At 40.2% G+C, this 16,074-nt stretch overlaps 1 protein-coding gene across 9 annotated transcripts in view; it reads right to left on the minus strand.

Annotated features, from left to right (window-relative positions):
• SLC66A2 (solute carrier family 66 member 2) overlaps positions 1-16,074 on the minus strand; it is a 122,121-nt gene that overhangs the window by 24,974 nt on the left and 81,073 nt on the right. For 2 of the 9 annotated variants that reach the window (XR_005291233.2, XR_005291234.2), the window contains one exon: positions 13,684-13,801. The exons of the other annotated variants lie outside the window; for them this stretch is intronic. The gene's annotated coding sequence lies outside the window, so the exon portion shown is untranslated. The remainder of the gene's footprint in view (positions 1-13,683; positions 13,802-16,074) is intronic. 9 annotated transcript variants of the gene reach the window in all.

Consider the following 16,074-nt stretch of genomic DNA (forward strand, 5'->3'; position numbering starts at 1 on the left):
AATAAATACAACTGCACTTACCACTTAGCAGAAAACACTTGCAAACTGGCGGTAAAGAGGACATAAACCAGGACAAAAAAAAAAGGTCTTTATGCAAAACAGATTTCAAGTTTATGAATTCAAGTTTCAATTTTAAGAATGGAACTCAGTACCTTAAAAAAAACAAAACAACAACAACAAAAAAACGCTATAGCAGCAGCAACCCACAGCAAGATTATACCCTTTCCCAGGGTAAAACCCAAAGTTCCCAATTTGAAATAGAAATCAGAATATATTGTTTTGTCACAAGATACCAAGCCAGAGAATGATTAGTAAGCAAATTATTGTTCCTGAATATTCATTTGCATTATAGTAGCACCCAAATGGCCCAGTCAGTGCTGGGCTCTCCACAAAACTAGAAAAAGGAGTCCCTGCTGTAGATATAACAATAAAAAGATATAGATATATAGATATATATATATATACATACACACACACACACTCCTCTACCCCGATATAACGTGGTCCTCAGGAGACAAAAAGGTTATAGGTGAGAGACCGCGTTATATCGAACTTGCTTTGGCCCCCCGTTCCTTGTTCCCTGACTGCCCCCTCCAGAGACCCCCCGGACCCCACCTCCCTGTCCCCTGACTGCCCCGACGCCTATCCACACCCCCCACCCCCCGACAGACACTCACCGGCAGCATGGGAAGTGGAGCAATAGGGCCCTAGTCTGCTCCACTCCGCCACCTCCCAGCTGCGGCCCTTCGCTTCCCGCTGCCAGTGAGTGCGGGGAGGTTGGGGAAAGGACACCCCCCCCCCGTACTCACCAGGATGCACCGGCAGCCCCCACTTCCCCTAAGTTCCCTGTGCAGCAGCCACATAGCAGCTATCAAGCATAGCCGCTATCAATGCCGGCAGTTCAGCTGTCCCTCCCCCCCCACTGCCATGTGCTGCTCCTGCTCTCTGCCTTGGAGCTGCTCCCGGAGCCTCCTGCTTGCTGTGCAGGGGTGGGGAGGAGAGGGGGCTAATGTCAGGGTGTCCCCCTCCCCCCTGCTCTGACACCCCGCTTAAGCCATCTCCATATAGAGCAGGGACACACACGACAGGGCTCAGGATGGAGGGAGCTTCCTGCCAGCAACCCTCTCAGCTTGCTGATTAACTTAAAAAGGCAGCGTACTTAAGAGTAGGGTCAGCATACTTAAAGGGAAAATGCGCCTCTCTCTCTCTCTCACACAGGGTATGTGTCTCTCTCTGCCATGCTGTCTCCCCTCCTTCCAATCTGCTGCCTTGTAGAGTGTGAGGCTACATTAACAACAAGTTAACCCTTGAGGGCTCAGCCAATTGCTAGTTCATCATTTAGCAGTAAGGCATTCCCTGGGAAATATCCCACCCTCTGACTTCAGCGCCTCAACCAAGCTTCACAATCATCATCGCTGTGTACCAGTATTAAATTGTTTATTTAAAACTTGTACTGTGTGTGTGTGTGTGTGTGTGTCACTCACACACACACACACACGTACGTTAAGCGAGTTACTGTATATATAAAACTATCAAAGCAAAATATTAATAACCTCTCCATGTAGTAACCCAATATGTATCTGAAAGTTCAGCTTTAGCAGCCATAGTAACTGGAGACATACAAGACCTGCTAGGCTGTAGAACATCCTCCTACTAATGCATGGTTGCTCCCTACAGTCTATTTTAAGGGGTTTATCCAGTCTAGGATAAATGTCCGAAGGGATGGGGTTTCCACCACTACCCTTAAAAGACTACTCCATAATGTAGTAGATTTATGTCAGGAAGTTTTTCTTGACAATTAGCTTATATTCCCCTTTACTTAAACAATGTATTTCATACCTTACTCCAAGATATAACCCCTACCACCATGCTAAACAATTCCTCTCCATTCCTGCCTTTCAAACCCTTCAGATATCTGGAGACTTATGCCACCCCCTCTCCCAAGCTGTCACTGAGCTAAGCATTTTTTTTTCCACCTTTCATCAGTAAGTCAGTCCCTCCAGCGTCTTCATCATTTTTGTTGCTCTTTCCTGAATTCTTTACAGTTTGTCTACATCTTTAATTAATCTACTAACTGCTGTTACCACTAACCACCCAATGACTTTTCACATTGTGCATCTTCTTCGTCCACGGAATATCATCCTTTCTGATATTTTCATCATCACATATCAATTTGCATTTTTCAAAATTTAAATTTCATTTTTATTTCTTTCCCATATTTCTAGCCTCTCTGAGGTGTGGGGCACAATTCTGCAACCACTTAGGAATGAGAAGCACTTCACTCACACAGGTAGTTGCACTGAACACTGGCAGAACAAGCAAGGTTTATAAAATGTGCATTGGAATTTATAGGCTCATAAAGCCACCCTTGTTTAAGAATTCCAGAGTTTCTTAGGTACTGGGGGAAGAAGGAACTCTTTAAAAGCCCTCCATTATAAGCCCAGTTTTGACCAACTCCTCCTATAATTTAGCTAAACACACACAAAAAAGTTTTTGTGACACCTCCCAGCTGGGAACATTTTGACCAAATCTAACATGCATCAGGCATGGCATATTTATGATGTGTGTGACAAGAATAAGAGGCCTTTACTTTTCAAAAAATCTCAAGCCATTTTTGGAGAAAAGCACCTCTCAGAAGAGAGTTTGGGGCTAGAAATTCAAAGTTTGGTTTTACTCGTCTGTGTCCTATAGAAGCCTTTGAATATTTGTGAAGGTTGGCTGCTTAAGAAAGAAGTTATTTGCTATGGATTTCTGAATCAACCCCTAAACCTTTCTTAAGGTTCTCACTGAAGGCAGAGAGAAGCGGAGATATCCCAGGTGTGGAAAAGGATGCAGTATGAGAGAGTGTTTTGGCAACTAGTGGTGGCTGAAAGTTGGCAGGGAGTTAAGGTTTGTCTACAATACGGAAATTATGCCAGCATAGCCCCATATTAGAGATGCAGCCTACGCCAATAGGAGTGGGTTTTCTGTCAGTGTCGGAACACCACCGCCCAAACGATGTTAGCTATGTCAACAGCAGCCCTCTTCCATCGACAAACCCCCAGTGTAATACAGCTCTGTTGGCATAGCTACGCTGGTCAGGGTTGTGGTTTCCCATACCCCTCATCAATGTAGCTGTACAAATGTAACTTTTCAGCGGAGACCAGTGTAGCAAGAAAAGAGACTGCAGCTCATGTTGCTAGTAGAGGTGGCAGCATGAGAAGGTGGCTTCCCATTTTCACCCTGGTTTTCTCTGGAGTCCTCTGTGGCCTTGTTGTAGAGCACTGGTTCCAAACTGGAGGGCACCCCCCCCCCGAGGGAGCGTGAAGAAATTCCAAGGGGGGCGCGAGGCTAAAAAAATTTATGAAAATTTCACAATCAGTATAATTTTTATATTTTATTGATTTATTTAATAGACCAACACACAGTAAATTATATATATTCTGTGTACATAATAACTATTCATAAAATTGTCCAATTACACCCCGATATTATTTAACTACAATAAAGTATTAACAATCTTCTCATTTTTTATTATGAATATAAGTAGACAAGAACAAAGGTATAACAAAGTACAATAATAATAAAAATACAACTATAAATAAAAGTATATAAACTACCATGTTTTTACATTTCATATCACAAAATCCGAATATTTTTTATTTTTTTTGCCTTTCGACATGTAGGAGTGCCATTTCAGCCGGTGGGGAGGCTGAAGAATGATGTAGAAAGCGATGGAACTTTTTAAAACTTCCTAGCTCACTCACAAGAGTGTTCAAGACTGTTCTATCGTGGGAATGGTTACCTCCACCACTCACCGCGCAAGACCAGCTACTTGCCAGACTGGTGGTGGGGTATATATAGGGCTGCGTGCATCCGTACATAATAGTAGTAGTAAATAAATGTTTGTGATGACTCAAATTAACTTGCATCCATTATTATTCATGAATCAGGAAAATTATTTTTATAGATTTTTTTATTAGTATATTTTGGCCACGATTAAGAAAAGGAAGTATGATGAAGACTACATTAAGTATGGTTTCACTGTCATGGAAAAAAACAGGATTGATCATCCTCAATGCATAGTATGCCACGCAGTTCTCAGCAATGATGCCTTGAGACCTACTCGTCTTGAGTGACACTTGACATAGAACCACAGCGCTTTTGCTGCTAAACTTCTAAATTTAAAACGCATGAAGCTGGACACTAGTGGAGCTTTTCATCAAGTGTTGGCCAAAGTGGTAGAAGCATCTTATGAACTGTCATTGCTCATCGCTAAAGCCAAGAATGCGCACATAAGAGGAGAAACTCTTGTGAGGCCTTGCTTGTTGAAAGCAGCTGATATTGTGCTTGGTGCCGAAAGCAAGAAAAAAATATCGGAAATTTCGCTTTCCGACAATTCCGTGAAACATCGCATCGATGACATGGCAAAAGATCTAAAACTTCAAGTTGTGGAGGCAGTGAAAGCTTCTCCTTTTTTCGCAATTCAGTGCGACGATACCACTGATGTAGTACAATGCTGGCAGTTGCTTGTCTACGTTCGATTCATTAACGATGGAACTGTGAAAGAAGAGCTGCTTTTTTCAAAGGAATTGACAACCATATCAAAGGCTTCTGATGTTATGAAAATGGTTTCCAAGTTTTTTTTTGAAGAAAATGGACTTTCGTGGGAAAAACTGGTTGGTGTATGCACAGACGGTACTCCAGCAATGCTTGGCTCTCACTCTGGATTTGTGACATTGGTGAAAGAAAAAAATCCAGCGGTAACCACGACTCACTGCGTCATACACAGACAAGTGTTGGCTGCTAAAACCTTTCCAGATGACGTGACTCGTTGAATTTAGCAATCAAAGTTGTCAATTTTGTGAAGAACAGTGCTTTAAATACGAGACTTTTTGCAGCTCTTTGTGTGAATTTGGAAGCAGATCATAAAATTCTTTTGTTTCACACGGAGGTATGATGGCTTTCCAAAGGGAACATGCTTTTGAGATTATTCGAACTGAAAAATGAAGTGGAACTTTTCCTCAAGCAACAGAAAAAAGAAGAGTTATATCATACATTTACGAACCAAATGTTTCACTGGCATACCTCATGTATAAGTATTGCAAGAACAAGCACTCAAAATGAAATACGATTCAAGTGCGAAAGATATTTTCGAAAACTTAAGCCTGGAGGAATTTGGGATAAAATATTTCCCAATTTACCCAAAAGGTGGAGAAGAACGCTACCTATTATTCTTCTGTTTTTGTCAACGTACCTCTGTGAAAAAAGCTTTTCAAGTTTAGTCATAATAAAAACGAAACAAAGGAATTGACTGGATATCAAAAACTATTTGCATTGCGCACTTTCATCTTTCAAACCTAGGATTTCCCAACTCGTAAAGAAAATGCAGCAGCATCCTTCCAATTAAATTTGTTTTGTTTATGCTATTTCTTATTTTAAAATTACATTTTTATTAAATTTGTGTGCCAAGAAAAACTATTTGTGCTTATTTTTAATTTTAAATAAAAAAAATGATACCAAGTTTGTGTGTTTATTTTTAATTTTAAATTATGAATTGAATTTGTAAAAAGGGGGGTTCTCAAAAGTTTGGGAACCAATGTTGTAAAGCACTAAGAATGCAATGGGAGGGAGGGGGAAGTGTTGGTGGCAGCAGCATGCAGACACCGAGAAGAGCAGTGTAATGACCCAAAGCATGGAAGTAGGTGGGCCCAGGGCCAATAGAGTGGGAGCCAGGAGGGCCATTTGGCCTGGGCCTCAAGGTCACAGAGGGCCTCAAATTTTGACACTTGTTAATTTTTTGGTATTTGATAAGTTTTGCAACTTGTTTTTATGCGCATCCCTATCAGGACCAAAATGTGACACACACACACTCTTAGCTTATAGCTGCAAATTTAAGCAAATAAGAGATGTGATTTTGTCAAAGATATCATTTTATTGTTAATTGGTAGATTTTCTCATATTAAAGAGTTTTAAATGTTCATAAATATTAATAAAAATATATAGGTTCTGATGGCACAAGATTAGACCATGTGTCATCATCATTTTTTATTTTTATTATGGCTTGGGGCCTCAAAAGCTGGAAGTGGCCTGGGCCTCTCTGGACCTCTGAGAGGGCCTGGGTGGGCCAGAGTTTAGGTATTAAGTTAGGCTGCAGCAGGAAGCTGCAAACTGAGCAGAGCAAATGGCAGACAAACCACAGATTTTGTTGAAATGGGGGGGATATTTGCTCCTTGAAATAAGATTCAGACAGTTTTCTACCAACATCTCTTTAGTTTAGGGCATACTCTGTGCTCATTTTGCATGCCCGGAAAATACAGTAGAGTATGCTCCTTCTGTCAGCCCAATCAGTTTGAATGTGCTGTATATTATTCCTTCTGAAATAACACTCTTAGTGGGAAGGGGAGGACCCAAGCCTACCATATTCAAAGGGTCACTCCCCCTCCACCCTTCCCATTGCTATTAGAACCAAAAAGGGTGGCAGGAAGTCACAAATTCAAACTTTGTCATAGCACTGAAATTTGGTCTAGAAAATAAACATCTTAAAACAAAGTTACAAATCCTTTCATATTAATGGGTTTTTTCCAAGTCTCCCACAGTTCACCATTTGCTACTATATTTTTTGTAGCCACAGTAAGTTTTATTAAAAGTTTCTCAATGACTGTTGCACCAAACTACTGTTTAACAGAGGGAGATAAACAGTGTACAAAGTCTTTATACTGGAGGATCTCCAAGCATTTCACCAACATTTAATTAGGTATTATTTCCAGTTTGCAGATTGGGAAAATAGATAAGGTACAGGGAGACACTAAGTGACCTGACTAAAGTCACAGATGGGGTCAATTTAATAGCTGCAATTAGAACCCAGGAATTTCTGTTTCCCAGACTTGCGTTCAGGACACTATACCATACCTTCCTCACCAACAACGTGATGGGGCATTAGGAAACATTGTGAAGGCCATAAACAAGGTACTGCAAGTAAGGGAAATATATAAAAAAAACAAAACAGACTCTCTTTACTACTGCCAGACGTATGGAGGCATGAGATGGAAGAAAGAAGTTCTTTTTATAAAAGTACATTTATGATTTGGTTGACATTATGGAGATAGAGTGGGATAATATACATGACTAGACTGTCAACAGAAGTATTTTGAATGAGCAAGGAAAGCAATCAACAGATGAAACAGGAGAAGATCAAAATGTTTAATAGCTATTTTACAATCAGTGTTCACTGAAAAGGACAACTGAGCCCAAATAATTGGTACCATAATACCTAACAAGGAAAGGAAAAGATCACTAGGCAAAACGATGAAGGCACACGTTAAAGAATGCCAGGTTACCATTCACATAGCTGAAATATCAGAAGCACTGACAATTATTTTTGAAGAATCATGAAGTCCCAGAAGAATGAAAAACGTTAAATGTTAAGTATTTGAAGACGGGTAAAACACACTCAAGGAATACACATGCCTACATTTAATGTTACTAGTTAAAGCAAGCAATTTGTAGGTACTTTGCAGAAAACAAGGTATTAGCCAACATGGGTTAACTTAGGAGATAAAGGAAAAAGACAGTTGACATAGTGCATCTTGACTTCAATAATGGATTTGAAGGAATTCCACATAAGACACTTGTTGTAACAGTAGTAGAAGTAAGTAATAAGTAGTAATAATACTCTGCACTTATACAGCAACTTCCGTTTATGCTCATCGTTGAAACCCTGATGTCTCAATTTGACACCGTCTTTTCTGTAGGCCAGCTCCTACCTCTTCCACTGAAAACTGCAGTTCTTTTTCATATGACTAGTCCAGGAACCGTGTTTGTAAATGTTCTTTGGTCCTGAAAGTGTTTGTACTGACTTCAGAGCATTTCTTGTCCTGCCAGGTCAGATTTCAACCCATAAATCCACATTGTTCTGATTACTATCTTGATTTTTTCACTTCAGCTTTAACTTGTTAGCAGCTGCTGTTTCAAGAATGACTAGTTAGAGATTAAATTATACCATGGAAACTGGGATTCCCATTATATAAAACTAGATGGAAATGGGGAAATTGCCTTTTCTGCATTATAACTGGCAAAGTGTTCAATAAACGTTTCTGTTCTGTGTTTGGTAAAAAGATTATGTTTCATATATGATGATTGAACACTTTCTATTCCAATCATAACTCAGGTGGATGTTAAACAGCAGTTACTAATGTTAAATATTTTTTTAAATCAGCAGTCCAGATAACCTGTATCCAAGACCTTTAGAAGAGTTGGAAAGGTGCTCACTGGACTGTTAATGCCGATTTTCAATAACTCTTGGAATACTAAGGAAGCTCCAGAAGACTGAAAGAAAGCTAATATTGTTCCAATATTTAAAGAGGGTAAACGGAATGATCTGCTGTCACTAGGGACTGCTTCATAGCACCTCCTGAGGTGCCAAGCATGGCTCTTCAGGAGCTTCTCGCCATAACCCATATGTTTTGGCAGCCTGCTTGGAGCAGGGTGTCCTGTGCCATAAGCTCAGTTTCAGTCTCTACACAGTAAAATAAAAATAAACTCAGAATTTGGCCATCTGCCCCTTTAATATACAAACTGAAAGGCAAGCATTTAGTTGCAGCATGTGAAAGCAAGGCCATGACCTGGCCTGGGGTTCTGAGCCAGCAATGAGGAGTTCCTCCTCTGTCCAGTCTCACTCAACAAAGAAAGGGTAAAAAATTCATAGGAAGGAGTTGTAGACCAAGCTGGATGAGCAAGCATCTTAGAGAGGTGATTAAGAAGAAGCAGAAAGCATACAGGGAGTGGAAGATGGGAGGGATCAGCAAGAAAAGCTACCTAATTGAGGTCAGAACATGTAGGGATCAAGTGAGACAGGCTAAAAGTCGAGTAGAGTTGGACCTTGCGAAGGGAATTAAAACCAATAGTAAAAGGTTCTATAGCCATATAAATAAGAAGAAAACTAAGAAGGAAGAAGTGGGGCCGCTTAACACTGAGGATGGAGTGGAGGTTAAAGATAATCTAGGCATGGCCCAATATCTAAACAAATACTTTGCCTCAGTCTTTAATAAGGCTAAAGAGGATCTTGGGGATAATGGTAGCATGACAAATGGGAAGGAGGATATAGAGGTAGATATTACCATATCAGAGGTAGAAGCGAAACTGAAACAGCTTAATGGGACTAAATCGGGGGGCCCAGATAATCTTCATCCAAGAATATTAAAGGAATTGGCACCTGAAATTGCAAGCCCATTAGCAAGAATTTTTAATGAATCTGTAAACTCAGGAGTCGTACCGAATGATTGGAGAATTGCTAATATAGTTCCTATTTTTAAGAAAGGAAAAACAAGTGATCCGGGTAACTACAGGCCAGTTAGTTTGACATCTGTAGTATGCAAGGTCCTGGAAAAATTTTTGAAGGAGAAATTAGTTAAGGACATTGAAGTCAATGGTAAATGGGACGAAATACAACATGGTTTTACAAAAGGTAGATCGTGCCAAACCAATCTCATCTCCTTTTTTGAAAAAGTAACAGACTTTTTAGATAAAGGAAATGCAGTGGATCTAATTTATCTAGATTTCAGTAAGGCATTTGATACCGTGCCACATGGGGAATTATTAGTTAAATTGGAGAAGATGGGGATCAATATGAACATCAAAAGGTGGATAAGGAATTGGTTAAAGGGGAGACTGCAACGGGTCCTACTGAAAGGCGAACTGTCAGGTTGGAGGGAGGTTACCAGTGGAGTTCCTCAGGGATTGGTTTTGGGACCAATCTTATTTAATCTTTTTATTACTGACCTTGGCATAAAAAGTGAGAGTGTGCTAATAAAGTTTGCAGATGATACAAAGCTGGGAGGTATTGCCAATTCGGAGAAGGATCGGGATATTATACAGGAGGATCTGGATGACCTTGTAAACTGGAGTAATAATAATAGGATGAAATTTAATAGTGAGAAGTGTAAGGTTATGCATTTAGGGATTAATAACAAGAATTTTAGTTATAAGTTGGGGACGCATCAATTAGAAGTAACGGAAGAGGAGAAGGACCTTGGAGTATTGGTTGATCATAGGATGACTATGAGCTGCCAATGTGATATGGCTGTGAAAAAAGCTAATGCGGTTTTGGGATGCATCAGAAGAGGCATTTCCAGTAGGGATAAGGAGGTTTTAGTACCGTTATACAAGGCACTGGTGAGACCTCACCTAGAATACTGTGTGCAGTTCTGGTCTCCCATGTTTAAAAAGGATGAATTCAAACTGGAGCAGGTACAGAGAAGGGTTACTAGGATGATCCGAGGAATGGAAACTTGTCTTATGAAAGGAGACTTAAGGAGCTTGGCTTGTTTAGCCTAACTAAAAGAAGGTTGAGGGGAGATATGATTGCTCTGTATAAATATATCAGAGGGATAAATATAGGAGAGGGAGAGGAATTATTTAAGCTCAGCACCAATGTGGACACAAGAACAAATGGGTATAAACTGGCCACCAGGAAGTTTAGACTTGAAATTAGACGAAGGTTTTTAACCATCAGAGGAGTGAAATTTTGGAATAGCCTTCCAAGGGAAGCAGTGGGGGCAAAAGATCTATCTGGTTTTAAGATTCTACTCGATAAGTTTATGGAGGAGATGGTATGATGGGATAATGGGATTTTGGTAAGTAATTGATCTTTAAATATTCAGGGTAAATAGGCCAAATCCCCTGAGATGGGATATTAGATGGATGGGATCTGAGTTACTATAGAAAATTCTTTCCTGGGTATCTGGCTGGTGAATCTTGCCCATATGCTCAGGGTTTAGCTGATTGCCATATTTGGGGTCGCGAAGGAATTTTCCTCCAGGGCAGATTGGAGAGGCCCTGGAGGTTTTTCGCCTTCCTCTGTAGCATGGGGAATGGTTGACTTGAGGGAGGCTTCTCTGCTCCTTGAAGTCTTTGAACCATGATTTAAGGACTTCAATAGCTCAGACATGGGTGAGGTTTTTCATAGGAGTGGGTGGGTGAGATTCTGTGGCCTGCGCTGTGCAGGAGGTCGGACTGGATGATCAGAATGGTCCCTTCTGACCTTAGTATCTATGAATCTATGAATCTATAAACACTCCCCTGATAAGAAGCAGACAAGCCTTCTTAACTGGCCTGCTGGCTCCCAATTGGTCTGTGCTGACCCCAATGCCCCAGGGCAGTGCTGGGAGGTGGGGTCTGCGCAGCAGGAAATGGAGTTGGAGCTGAGCAGGGGGTGCCCTCTCCTCACAGTCAGTCCTGACCCTGATGCTAGGAGGCTGTATGGCCTCTGGGCCTAGAAAAACTTGATAGTATCCAAGCCTGCGCAGAGAGATGTCTGGACACCAATGCCTCCAGCAAGGGGCAGAGGTGACTTGGTAGACCAAATCACACTTGGGTAATTATAGGTCTGTTAGCCTGACATTGATACGGGGCAAAATAATGTAACCACCGATATGGGATGAGATTAATAGAATGAAAGGGGGGAAGATAATTAATGCCAAAACATGGGTTTATGGAAAATAGATCCTGTCAATCTAACTCGGTATCTTTTCTTGATGAGATTACAAGTTTGGCTGATAAAGGTAACAGCATTGATGTAATATACTTAGACTTCTGTAAGACATTTGACTCATGACATTTTGATTAAAAAAACAGAATGTTACAAAATTAACATGTCACACATTAAATGGATTAAAAACTGGCTAACTGAAAGGTCACAAAATGCAATTGTAAGCGAGGAATCATCACAATAAAGCACATTTGTTTCTAATGAGGTCCTGCAGGAATCTGTTCTTGGCTCTATACTTTTTAACATTTTTATCAACAATCAGAAAATCATCACTAATAAAGTCTGTAAATGACACAAAAATTAGGAGAGTGATAAATAAGGAAGAGAACAGGTCACTGAGAGAGAGAGCTGGATTGCTTGGTAAGCTGGGCACAAGCAAACAATATGCATTTTAATATGGCCAACCATCAAGTTATACATCTGGGAACAAAGAATGTAGGCCATACTTACAGGATGGGGGACTCTGTCCTAGGAAGCAGTGACTCTTGAAGAAGACTTAGGGGTCATAGTGGATAATCAGCTGAACATGAGCTCCTATTACAGCACTGTTTCCAAAAAGGTTAGTGCAAGCTTTGGATGTATAAGCAGGAGAATCTTGAATAGGATGTTAAATTACCCCTATATTTGGCACTGATGCGACCACAACTGGAATAGTGTGTCCAGTCCTGGTGTACACAATTCAAGAAAGAGGTTTATAAATTGGAGAGGGTCCAGAGAAGAGCCATAAGAATGACTAAAGGATTGGAAAAACATGCTTTATAGAAACAGATTCAAGGAGCTCAATCTATTTAGCTTAACAAAGAAGTGAAGGGGTGACTTGATCACAAATTTATAAATACATACATGGGAACAAAAATTTGATAATGAGTTCTTCAATCTAGCAGACAAAGGTATAACAAGATCCAATGGCTGGAAGGTGAAACTAGACAAATTCAGAGTGGAAATAAGGTGGAAATTTTTAACACCAACGGTAACCCAACCATTGAAACAATTTACCAACTGTTGTGGTGGATTCTCCATCACTGGCAATATTAAAATCAAGATTGGATATTTTTTAAAGAGATATGTTGTAATTCAAACAGAAATTAATTCAGGGAAGTCCTACGGCCTGTGTTATACCAGAAATCAGACTAGATCATCACAATGTTCCCTTCTGGTCTTATCTATGAAAAATAATGGTTTGATTGCTAGTAGTTCATAGTAGCAGCTGCTTAAATCAGGATGGTAATCACAAGGCCATTACTTTAAAATGAAGTATGTTGCAAATTGAAGGAGCTATAGTAACAAATTATTTGTATCCTTGGTAAAGTGGAAATCCTGATTTTTTTCCAGTGTCATACAGCATTCATTTTACAGCCTGGCTGATTTGCAAGGGAGAGAACCTTAATGCTCTTGCTGGTCTCTTGGAATAGCAATGTTTTTTGAGCACTGAGATAGGAAGACGCTGACTTTAGAGCAGTGTAACTAGCAATCTCCGGTTTTTAGCCATGCCAAACATTTAAAAAGAAATAATCTTGCCATATTTAAAAGGACAATTCCCATTTAGGCCTCGATCCTGCAGACAATGGGAAATTCTCATTTAATTCCTATTTGTATGATTAGTGACAATCAGAAACTGGGGTTAGAAAATGTAAGCCAATATTGCTCTTACCTACTTCCTAAAACTTTAAAACTGCGGTCACATTATTGATTTAAGGTTGTTGTTTTTCTTTTTACGTTTCAATTTTATTGCATTTCTGTGCTTCTGCTGAGCTGTCCAATGAAGATGCAGCCAGCATCACTTTCATTTGAACTACATTCATTCATTGTTAATCCAGAACTAAAGTACTTTACATATGCACAGTTGTTTTGTTTTACAGAGAGAAAAATTCCTGAAGACGTAGCAAAGAGTAATATTTTGGTGTTATTTTCAATATTTTATTTTTAGTTCTAAAATTCTCTTTAAAATAAAAAAAGTAGTGGTGTCATTTTCAGATTGTTTCCCTGTCTGCTGAAGTCAAAAATTATCCAGAGACCAAAGTCTATCTCAACTCATTGAAAATTCCTAGCTTCAGGTTTTTCTAATTTGTTTAGATCAACACAAAAAAAAAAATTCAAAGTAGACAAGCTCAGGCATCAGATTCCCTGTGAATGCTGCCAAAAATGCATCTGCTCACCATGACTCATCCTGTTCTGTCAGTGTACCTCAGTCATAATTGCAGCCCATTCTTCAACACCAGTCTGGTACTTCGTAATTAAAATGGTCCTTTTACAACTGCTCTTTAAAGTACATGCCTAAAATGATATAAATACAGATGGAAAAATCCCTCAACTCACAATAACCTTTTCGAGGGGTCAAACTAACTATTTTACCAGAGTCAAGAATCTCTGGACCAATGTAAAACAGTGGTTAAGCCACTGAAGTCAGAAATGTTTATGCTGATGTAAGGAAGATACAGACGTCCTCTGTCTGTAAATGGAAGATAGCTGGTGTGAACAGCTGCACTGTACCCAAAAAAACAAAAACAAAAAAAAAATAACCCCCACCATCCAGCAAAACAAATCTTATCTCTCACTGAGAAATGCGGTTTATTTTATATTTTCAGAACAAGCTGGTAAGACAACCTTGGGGGAGAGGGAGCAAACAAGATATCCGAGGACACACATGCCTCAGATTTTTTTTTTTTTTTTTTTTTAAAGAAGAACAGCTATATGTACTGCACATGTTATATTAGATCAGTGGTTCTCACACTTTTGTACTGGTGACCCCTTTCACATAGAAAGCCTCTGAGTGTGACCCTCCCCTTATAAATTAAAAGCACTTTTTTATATAGTTAACACCACTATAAACGCTGGAGGCAAAACAGGGTTTGGGGTGCAGGCTGACAGCTTGTGACCCCCCCCATGTAAGAACCTTGTGACCCCCTGAGGGGTCCTGACCCCCAGTTTGAGAACCCCTGTATTAGATAGTTCTCAGACGTAAGGCTGCTTATAAACTGGTTTATAGCTATGTTATACCTCACTATAATAATACTCTTACAGTCAGAAGTGTATTAAAATTTGCAATTCTTGGCTCCTAAGGCTTGAGAGACAATGAATACTGACTGTTTTTCTTCAGTGAGTTATGATTCTTTTACAGGGGAATTCCAGTAACCCCAGTAGTATTGCTACAGAAGAGGCAAAAATCAGCATTTGCTTTGAGTTCTCATTTTTCCCGTTTCAGACCACACTGAGTTGTAACCTGATCTAATATAATACCTTAACTCTCCCACAGAGCCTTTATGGAACAGATTTTCCAAGTTAGGCATGTATAGTTAATTGTGTGAGCCTACCTTATGTATACAAAATGCCAAATTTATAAATGTATGTGTCCGTACGTGTCTGATTCAGACATCTGCACCTGTGCAAGGCCTGTAGGTACCCAACTGGTTACGTGAGAGTGCACAAAGCTGAATTACATGCCCACAAATTAGCTTTGCACAATTATTTGCCCTGTCTAATTGGAGATCCCCATCTACATCTGTTTACAAAGTCCATGCAATTCTTTATAGCTTCAAATTAGCCGGGCAATTAAGCACAATGTGGCAGGAAGTCAATGCATTATAGAATTCCAGATCTTTGAAAACAACAGAAGCCCTGAGAGGCACCCTCCCCACTTCTGATCTCACCTTTCTACAAGTCCCTGGTTCATCAGCATTTCAGGCTGGGCAGAGTCCCTGCTCCTGCAAATCCTTCTGACACGTGGCAAGGTCAGACCCCTGCTCAGAGAAGAGCCATTCTGCTATTAAATAGGGCCTCCGACTCCATGCCATATACTCACACCAAGGTCTTATCTTCATTGTTAAAATAAGGTGTCGTTTCTACCCTGGATTTACTAAGGTGTATGAGCTATCCCCAGTGAAGACAAGAAAAACTCTCCAGAGTCAACCCCTAGAGTGGGAATAGGGCTGTTTATCTCATGGTAAAACTACAGTATCCGGTCTTCACCTCAGGATAGCTCATGTGCCTTAGTTACCCCAAAGTAACTAGTTGTGAAGACAAAGCCCGAAAAGGCCATACCCATCAGTCATGTTTCCCCCACCCTGTTGCAGGTTGGTGTGTAGAGAGACCATTGTTCCATTGTGGTTGACGATAGTTGAGAATCATTCCAAGTCAATGACCCCAGTCTGAAGTCTTGATGGCTCTCAGTGATGGTCTTTCAACAAAGCATCAAACAGCTTTCCTTGGACAGGGAAACTGTCTGGGTACCATTCATTGCCCAGGGTCAAGACCAGACTTGTGAAGTCACAGTGCTGATATTTCCACACACAGTACAACACAGAGTTCATAATCTGATGCAGATTATTGGTAAGAGAGCCATTCTGTCATAGGGCCTATATGGATTTTCTGCTCTGAAATCAGTGAAAGAAACAGTGCCAGGAGTACTATACTGCATCATCAAACCCAACAACAACAAAGCCAGAATCTCTGCTTGCTGGAAGAGAAACATTCTGCATGGAAACTTTTGTACATCAAGTTTCTGAAGTGTTCAGAACTTTTTCGTATGTTATACTTGTGTATTGAGAACA

Source organism: Dermochelys coriacea, chromosome 2 (assembly GCF_009764565.3).
Source record: "Dermochelys coriacea isolate rDerCor1 chromosome 2, rDerCor1.pri.v4, whole genome shotgun sequence".
Lineage (NCBI taxonomy): Eukaryota > Metazoa > Chordata > Testudines > Dermochelyidae > Dermochelys > Dermochelys coriacea.